We start from the raw sequence: 8,435 nt of genomic DNA on the forward strand, positions 1-8,435 counted from the left end.
TATCATAAAATCATAAAAAAGGATTTAAGTGGTTTCGCCATATATTAAAAGTCCAATATATAATAATTTGCAATCGTAATAAACGTTGGGCGTGTTAATTTAAATGCCCAAAAATTCTTATTTTGTTCGATGTGGCCACAATGGAAAATGTTATAAAAAACGCTTATTTTGAGGCGCTCTCACACTGGAATAAGTTGGGCATCCCATTATTCCTGGATAATAATATGATACGAGACTTTAGCGTTGGCTCTCTTTTTCTACTTTTACGCGTTCCCTGATTATTTGACAGCGATGGAGATCAAGGAATTTCTATCAGCTGATTTCAGAAAAGGCGGGATGCCAGAAATAAACCGCTATAATTAACTGACAAAATCAGTGTGGAACGGAATTTCATAGAAGTGGGTGCATATTTGGTAAACAAAATTTTTGTGTGTTGTGTGTATTATTATTTATATATGTATTTTCAAAGTTATTAATTTACTATTTTTGTATAATTTAGTGAAAATGCCGAAAGTGAGGAAGTGTATGGTTGGATGCGAAGGCGGAGAGCATATTTTCAACTTTCCTTGTAAGGAAAAGGATAAAGACAGGTTAGTCCAAAAGTTAAAAACTATGAGTATTTGTACATAGTATTTTTTAAATTTAAACTTTGTGCATGATATTTTATAGAGTTAATATAGTAGTTCTTAAAAATGTGTAATTTACTAATCTAAGTATATATAGTAATAATATATTTGTAATTAAATTCTACTACGTACTTGTATGTTAAATAAAAATAAATATTTTATTGTATCACATTATTGATTGTAGTACTTAGTGTAGAAATAACTTCAAAAATTACAGTATTTTGGTAGAAAAATTATAATTATAATAGTATATATATTACGTGTAGTATTTAAAAATAAATAATAGTTTAATAAGTAGAAAAGTATAATAGTATTTGCTTCAATTAAAATAAATATAAATAAGATTTTGGTTGTAAGGTGTAGGGTTTCTTTATTTGTATTTTTATTAGATAATTAATTTGGCTGAATCGGTTGGGTGTAGGAGACACCAAAATTAAGCATCTGTTTGCCTGTGATCGGCACCTTTCCTTAACCATGAAGTTGAAAAAAACGCTAAGGCTTAATGCTGTTCCGGACACGCATTTGCCAAATGCACCGGAACCGGAACCGTGGCAAAAGAAGCCAAGGAGGAAGTAGGGTTTTTAGGGATAGCTAATTTCAGGGAAATAGGCAGTCAAACAAATTTAAGTTTAGTATCAGGAGCTCTTAGGGAACAAAAATTGGTGGAGGAAAATTTATGCTTGAAAAATAAATTAGAAGAAAAGGAAAGGGAAATCAATTACTTAAAATATCAGTTAGAAAATTTAGCAAAGAAATACAGAAGAATAAAGAGGGAATTAAAGGAGAAAGAGGAAGGTTTTGATTTAATAGGCCACTTTAATAGTAATTTTCCTCCACAGATAAGCGCCATAGTGCGCAATAGTATGCAAAATTTCAACCGAAATCCCAATGGTCGTAGATACGACAGTTATTTTAAAATACTGGCTTTAGGCGTATACTTCTTATCACCTTTAGCTTACAGACACCTTAAGCCAATCCTTAGGTTTCCGGATGAGAGAACTCTGGACGAGTTTGTTTCGGAATGGCCCCGCGATCCAGGATTTAATGGCAGTAGTATTAGATGTTTAGAGTTAAGAAGTCGGGGATTTAGTCAGGAACAAAAATTCGTGTCTATTTTGTGTGACGAAATGGCACTTAAGAGTATTTACCTAAATTTGATAAAATTGTAGGAGTTGAGGATTACGGCGATGAAAATCGCATATGTAGAATAGGTAATAGTGCGATGACTCTGATGGTCCAAGGTATTGGTGGAACACCTTGGTCTCACCCCCTATCGTATTTTATTGTCCATGGTTCCTGTAAAGGTGATGTAGCCAAAAAATATATTTTTGGGGCCATTACCCAGCTACAAAAGATAGGTCTTAATCCATGCCATTTTGTTTGTGATCAGGGTTCTAACTTTCTCAATTTAGCTAGAGTCTTAGGGGTTTGCACAGAGCGCCCATCCTTCAATGTAAATGGCAAAGAGGTGTTTTTTTTAATGATTGTCCCCACCTTTTAAAAAATACCAGAAATTGTCTCGAAAACTGTAAAAATAAAGTATGTTTGAAATCGCGTCCGATAAGTTGGTCCGATATAGTGCACATCTTTCAACTATCTTATGGGTTGGATCCTTAACATAAATAGTTTAAAACGATTGTGGCGATTCTTGTCACGCTCAGGTTTTCAACATGTACAGACGAGATGATTATGTCAGGACAACCTTGAAAATTATTTTGGACAAATCAGAAGGGGCGGTGGCAGATGTGTAAGGATAACTCCTTATATGTTCTGCAATTTGTTTAAAAAATCATGGGGGTTGCGTTACGCCAACTTGGTAACCAACGGAAGCTGCGAACCGACAGCTCCCAACGAAAGCTTTTCTCCTAACATTTCGAATGATATAAGAGAAAGTGTGTGTAATGACCGTTTAGTGCAGGACTTATCGTGGCAAGAGTTCCAGGGACTTCCACGACCTGAACATTCATTCAATAGGCTAGGATTAGACAGCAACTTCGAGGTAGATGATGTTGAGGTAAATTTTTTTAGAGACAATGCATTTGCATATGTTAGTGGCTATTTTTATTTAAAAATATTTAGGGCACACACTTGCTCTCAACCCTTACCTTATTTAGGAGATGAGTTTTCAGTCGAATACCTCTTTACGCAAGAAAGGCAAATTGACAGATGCAATTTAATTAAGCCGCCTCAAGGATTTTTAGATTACTTAAAAGAAATAGAAATAATTTTTGTTAGGGAATTTTATTGCGTTTGTCACAGGATAGGCGTAGGGCAGTTATTATTCGATAAAATGAAGCATGTCAGCCCTTTTAAATGTTGTAGTAAAAGCGACAGTAATGCTAATCTAGCACTATATATTAGGATTCGTATATTTTTCGCCCTTAAGTTTTTCAATAGGAACCTTAGTAGACCTCACTATAAAACAAATATATTATGTGTTTCATATATGTAGGATTTTTTGAAAAAAATAGCTTCAAAATTGGCACATAAATATAATATTTTCGAGACAATTTTATATCCTAATTTTTCTTCAGCTTCTTGTTTCGTCTTTTTAATTATATTTTGTTATTTAAAACTGGGTTCTGGGAAACTTTGGCATTGTGTATATGTATATTTCTGTAAATATTATTTTAAGTTATATTAATTAAGTATATATCTTCAATTTGTGATATTTTTAAATGAATTGTTTGGTTTTTCTGTTTTTTTATTACATTAATTTGTTACATTATGAATTGTTTTGTTTTTGTGTTCATTTATTATTTTAAATTGTTACATTAATTATAAGAAATGTATTTATTTATCTACATATTAGTACTATGTAGCATACATATTGTGATATTTTTTATGAATTGTTTTCGTTTCTGATGTTTATATATATTCTTTTTATTTGTTAACTATGTATTTATTTTTAATAATATATATTATGTTGTATATGGGTGATATAGGCCTACTGGGGAACCGAGCACCCAAAAATAATATCGGTAACGTGCTATTTGCATACCTCAGTGGTAGTGTGGAAATTGCAAAATGTCCAAAAGTAGTTTATAAAATGCCCAATCTAATATTTTTCACCAGTGGCATCATTGGCAAATGTTATAAAAAATGCGAGTTTTGACAGCTCTCTCTCAATTCAAAGTGTAAACACAATGGCTATGACAGACTGCAAACTACATCTGTCAAATATTAAAATACACACGTTCTTATGGGCAGTGTTATTTTGACAGCTGCACGACTACACAACTGCAGGCCGACAGTTGTCGTTCTCGCTAACTTCAATATCCTCCTATTTTTGCCAACGACAGTAGGACGACAGTAGAGTTGACAGTAGAATGGAAGATAGAAAGAGGAGGTAGAGTGGTGATGCCACTAATATGTAAAATGTAAAATGATTCACAGCTCTAACAAACTTGATGTTATTTTACAAATAAAAGCATAAAATAGCTATATTATAGCTCTATTATATCATTTGTAATAACAATTGATAATTTAAAGCAAAAATATTGACCTATTTACTTATTTTTTGCATAAAAATTTCACTTTGAACAAAATATTAAAATTTCATTGAAGTGAAAGGTATTAGTATGGCCACAACGAAATTGTGTACATACAAAATGGACAACTGCGTTGTTTTGTGTACATGCCGGCCATTGTGTTGTAGTTGCTTCTCAAAATGTACATGTAGTAAGATGAACAACGACGTTTTCAGTTCACTGTCGTGCCGCTGCAGTCTGTCGTAGCCATTGTGTTTACACTTTCAAAGAGTCTCGTATCATATTATCCATGCTGTTGTCTGTCAGGGCTATAAGATGTGTGAATGCATTGGTAGTGTCTTTGCCAGAATACGGTCCAACAACATCATGGTTGTAACATTGGGGACGTTCGAGTCTCAATCACTGCGGCAGTATAGCAAGGCATCATATTCGACGCAAAAATTTTGCAATATAAGTATCAGCTGAGTATCTGCAGAAAAACAACACTGTCGCAATATTGCTGCAGTTATTTGCTTGCTCGAACATCCCCATTATGTTAATTGTTCGTTTAATGGCCATGTATAAATAAAGAACAGTTTTTCCAGTCACTTCAATCCAGACCAAAAAATATATCACTAAATGTTGAGTGAACACTTTGACCAATAAATGGACTAATTTTTAGTACAGCATTTGCGGACGAGCAATTAGCTGCTGTAGTGTAATGTTCCCGAAAATTGTTTAACATACATATTTTCAAGTGTTTGTCTTTAGTTCACGAACGCGGAGGCTTTTAAGACATTAATGGGTGTGAATGGTACAAATAGTCAGGGCATTGCGACGAATCCGTTGGCGGAATGGGTGTAAAAAGTGAGCGAAGGTAATAAGACAATACTTGATGAAATTTACAATAAAGTGGTAGAATGTAAGTTAACAACAATTAGTTAATATTTAATTATCATATTATTATTTGAAACGTAAACATATGTATTCATTAAAGCCGCGGGTGAATTTTTCAACGCTGGGAGTGCTGGACTTTATCTACTTCAAAGCAAGATTAACCACAGTCGTGTACCAAACGCTCACTCGACATGGCCTTATTCAAACGACACAGTAGTTGTGTTGAAAGCGGTAGCACCTATACAAGTTGGTGTAGAAATTTACATATCTTACTTGGGTGAGTGCCAGCTGGAGTGTACAAACTTAAATAGTATTGTATAGTAATTATAATATTTATTTTTAATGTAGATACTTTAACAAATACAAACAAAATTTAATTCTTTCTCTTCATTTTCGATATTTGCAAATTTCGGAGGAAAAATCTCCAGTCCGACCCAATCACTATTATTATTATATTTAAATTACTCAATACTAATAAACAGTATAACAATAAGAACTATTTATATGTAAGCTTTTTACCAAAAAATAATGTTAATATAGTAAATACCATAAATGTATCTAAAAAATTTATTGTAAAAGAAACTTCAGTTTGTGATATACATATGTATATACATAAGTATGAATATCTAAAAAGTAATATTTAAAATCTAATCCTAAATAATTACTGGAAATTTGTAAAAATAGAAAGAAAAAATATAACTGTTATGTACAAACATGTAAACTTCAAAAAAGAATTAAATGAAAAGAAATAAAATAAAAATTTCAATTGTTTTATTTATAAGGAAAAAGTTAACTAGTCGGCAGTTTTGACCAATGAATAACCAAACAAATAGCGCATAGCAAGTGTCGCGATGACCGTTGCACCAGTTTTCTGTGACCAATGAATAACGAAACAAATGACCTATCGACCAGTTTTGTGCAACACACGGGTGACCATAACAATAAATAAACAAACTATTTTCAGTAAAAGATGGCTCAAACAGATGCGCAAAATCAATGAGGGAGAACGAGGAAGCTAATCACACCGACGTGTAGTGAAAGAAGAGGAATTATTACTTTTTCCCAAGGCTAAATATAACCTAACATATAACGAAGGCATTAATTACTGATAACGTATCGAAGGTCGGTTACTTAACTTTGAATCCAAATCAACGGTTTGCTTAAGAAACATTTATTAAAATGTAAGTATTTAATAAAATAAAAGAAAAATAAAAACATGCCTATGTATGTGAACGTTTTTCTTAGAACTTTAGATTTAGCACGCAATTTCTCAAAAGGCGATAAAGTGGGTGTTGAGGAAAAGTGGAAGGAGCTAGCCATCAGAAAGACGTTAATGGATAGAAAAAAGTAAGTGGTATTTGATAGAATATTAATATGAATGAATTTTAAGTTGTAAGCAACAGTTGGTGGACCAATAAGCATATCCTCTCAAAGCCACGATCCTCGATTACCAGCTTCTTATTGCGTAAGATATTATTTTGCACTACTCATACTGAATACAAAAGCATCATGGCTTGCGCCGGGGCGCGAATGGTAGGCACCTTGCCGTGGTGCAGGGGCTTAAGTCGCAAGGCATACTCGGCATCCCAACTGGTGTGGGTGGCAGGATGTGGGGTACCGCATGCGTGCGGCAACCAAGAAGTACCACCTCCTAATCCAGGGTTGTCTACCACCAAAAGGTCGCCCGGGTTGGCAAGATGACCCTCGCAGAAAGGGTAGGAGTGGTGCCAGCCTAAAATGGTACCTAACGTACCTCCAGGAGGGTAGAACTCCTGAGGAAGCTGAAAAAATAGCGAGGAACAGGGTCAGAGGCAACAGTGCCTCCCCGGATCCAGCAGTAAGAGGAGCAGCGGGGCTCGGAGTGGCGGGCCAGACAACTCAAATCCAATTGCTAGGACTGGAAACGTAAAGACGACGCCTCCGGCATCCAAACCCAATAGCAGACAGATTACGCCACAGGAGCCACCAAACTCCAAGAGAGAACGGGGCAACTATACCCAGATAGCAGGAGGCCAACTCTCCGCACCGAATCCTCATCGGGCAGCTGAGGGACAGCGCAGATATGCGGATGCATTAAAAGGGATACGGATGGCTGTGCTGCCTCTGACCTACCCGGCGGAGACTCGGGGAGCGGAGGAGCTTACCGCTCTACAAGATCTCCTCATGGAAGAGATGTATAGGACCCGCTAGCCTTCTAGGGAGTTTACTTCAAAGGCGGATTCATACAGGTCGACTGCAAGGATGAAGCAAGCGTCAGCTGGCTACGGGAAGGCCCCATTTTATGCGTGAAGAGGGGAGATGACTTTCCGATCATGCACTGCATGACCCTACTCCTCCCAAGATGTGAGGGAAAACCATACGAAATCAATACCTCGGACTGGCGAGTGGTCGACAGCAAAGTGGAGGGTTCCGGATGGAGGTTGAACTTGTGTGTGGACGACGAGTCCTATAAGTTCTTCCGTAAGGAGGGCTTCCGTCTGAGCTGTCGGCTTAGCACGCTAGTCATGAGGCCCTACAAGGCGAAGGGGCCGATGTTGGAAGAGGGGGTGCAACCCTCTACGCAAGAGCTTCTAGAGGGACTTCAGGTTCTGGACGGTATTACGAGGGACGGGGCAGATGAGGACCAGTTCCACATTGAACCGATCCTATTGTGCTCGCAGGAATGGAGGTTGCCCAGGTGAACCTGCATCACGCGGCGTCAGCATCCACTGTAATCGTGAGCAGGCTCTCGGCGAATAACCTGAGCATCCTGTTAATACAGGAGCCATGGGTCCACAGAGGAGAGGTCATGGGCCTCAACTTGGACTGCAATAAGATAATCATTCGTTAGTTGACTGTCGACGCGGATAGACGTGCGTGCGCATCGTTGCGATATTTTAATAGTGTTTTTTCGGCGATTTTCTTTTGTGCGGTCGTTTGTTTACGCAGTTTAGCTGGCATCGTTATTGCCTGGTGCGTGTGCGTAGCGTTCGGTAAAATTGTTTGTGCGATCGTGGGTAGTGAGGGTTAGTGACCGCGAGTGTTTTGTGCATTTTTGTGTACAAAATCGTCGTGACATAGGGGTAAGTAATTTTATTATTACTAAGTAATATACGGACAACGTGGTCATCTACATTGTTATTATTGGCGGAAGCTTCGCACGGTTCAAGTGAAGCACCGTGTTGTTGGCATTATTGCTGACTGGACTACCTGACAGTAGTTCTGTGCTGAGCATCTGGCGTTTAGTTGGCTCAGTGTTAGAAGGATTTGGACAGGATTGCCCAAAGGGTGCAAGCATCTGTCCAGCGTGTGAGATTGCGACTCCTGCGAGGACCAACGGTCGTATCAGCGAACCGTTTAGCCCACGGTGCGATTCGGCTCAGCGCCACATCGGTCGACTCCGGACCGTTACGGGGACATTATCCAGCTGGGGGCCAATTGAGTGGCCTTAATCCGACCACTG

General features: G+C 37.5%; 1 long non-coding RNA gene across 2 annotated transcripts; it reads left to right on the plus strand.

The window, feature by feature from the left end:
* The first annotated feature begins 4,362 nt into the window (after nucleotides 1-4,362).
* Nucleotides 4,363-5,572, plus strand: LOC120780919. Of its 2 annotated transcripts, XR_005705972.1 has the most exons (4): nucleotides 4,363-4,814; nucleotides 4,868-4,973; nucleotides 5,094-5,270; nucleotides 5,342-5,570. It is a non-coding gene; the product is annotated as an uncharacterized LOC120780919 (long non-coding RNA). The 2 variants fall into 2 exon arrangements; XR_005705971.1 differs by having other exon boundaries at nucleotides 4,363-4,973; nucleotides 5,342-5,572.
* The last annotated feature ends 2,863 nt before the right edge of the window (nucleotides 5,573-8,435 follow it).

Source organism: Bactrocera tryoni, unplaced genomic scaffold, assembly GCF_016617805.1.
Source record: "Bactrocera tryoni isolate S06 unplaced genomic scaffold, CSIRO_BtryS06_freeze2 scaffold_25, whole genome shotgun sequence".
In the NCBI taxonomy this organism is placed as follows: Eukaryota; Metazoa; Arthropoda; class Insecta; order Diptera; family Tephritidae; genus Bactrocera; species Bactrocera tryoni.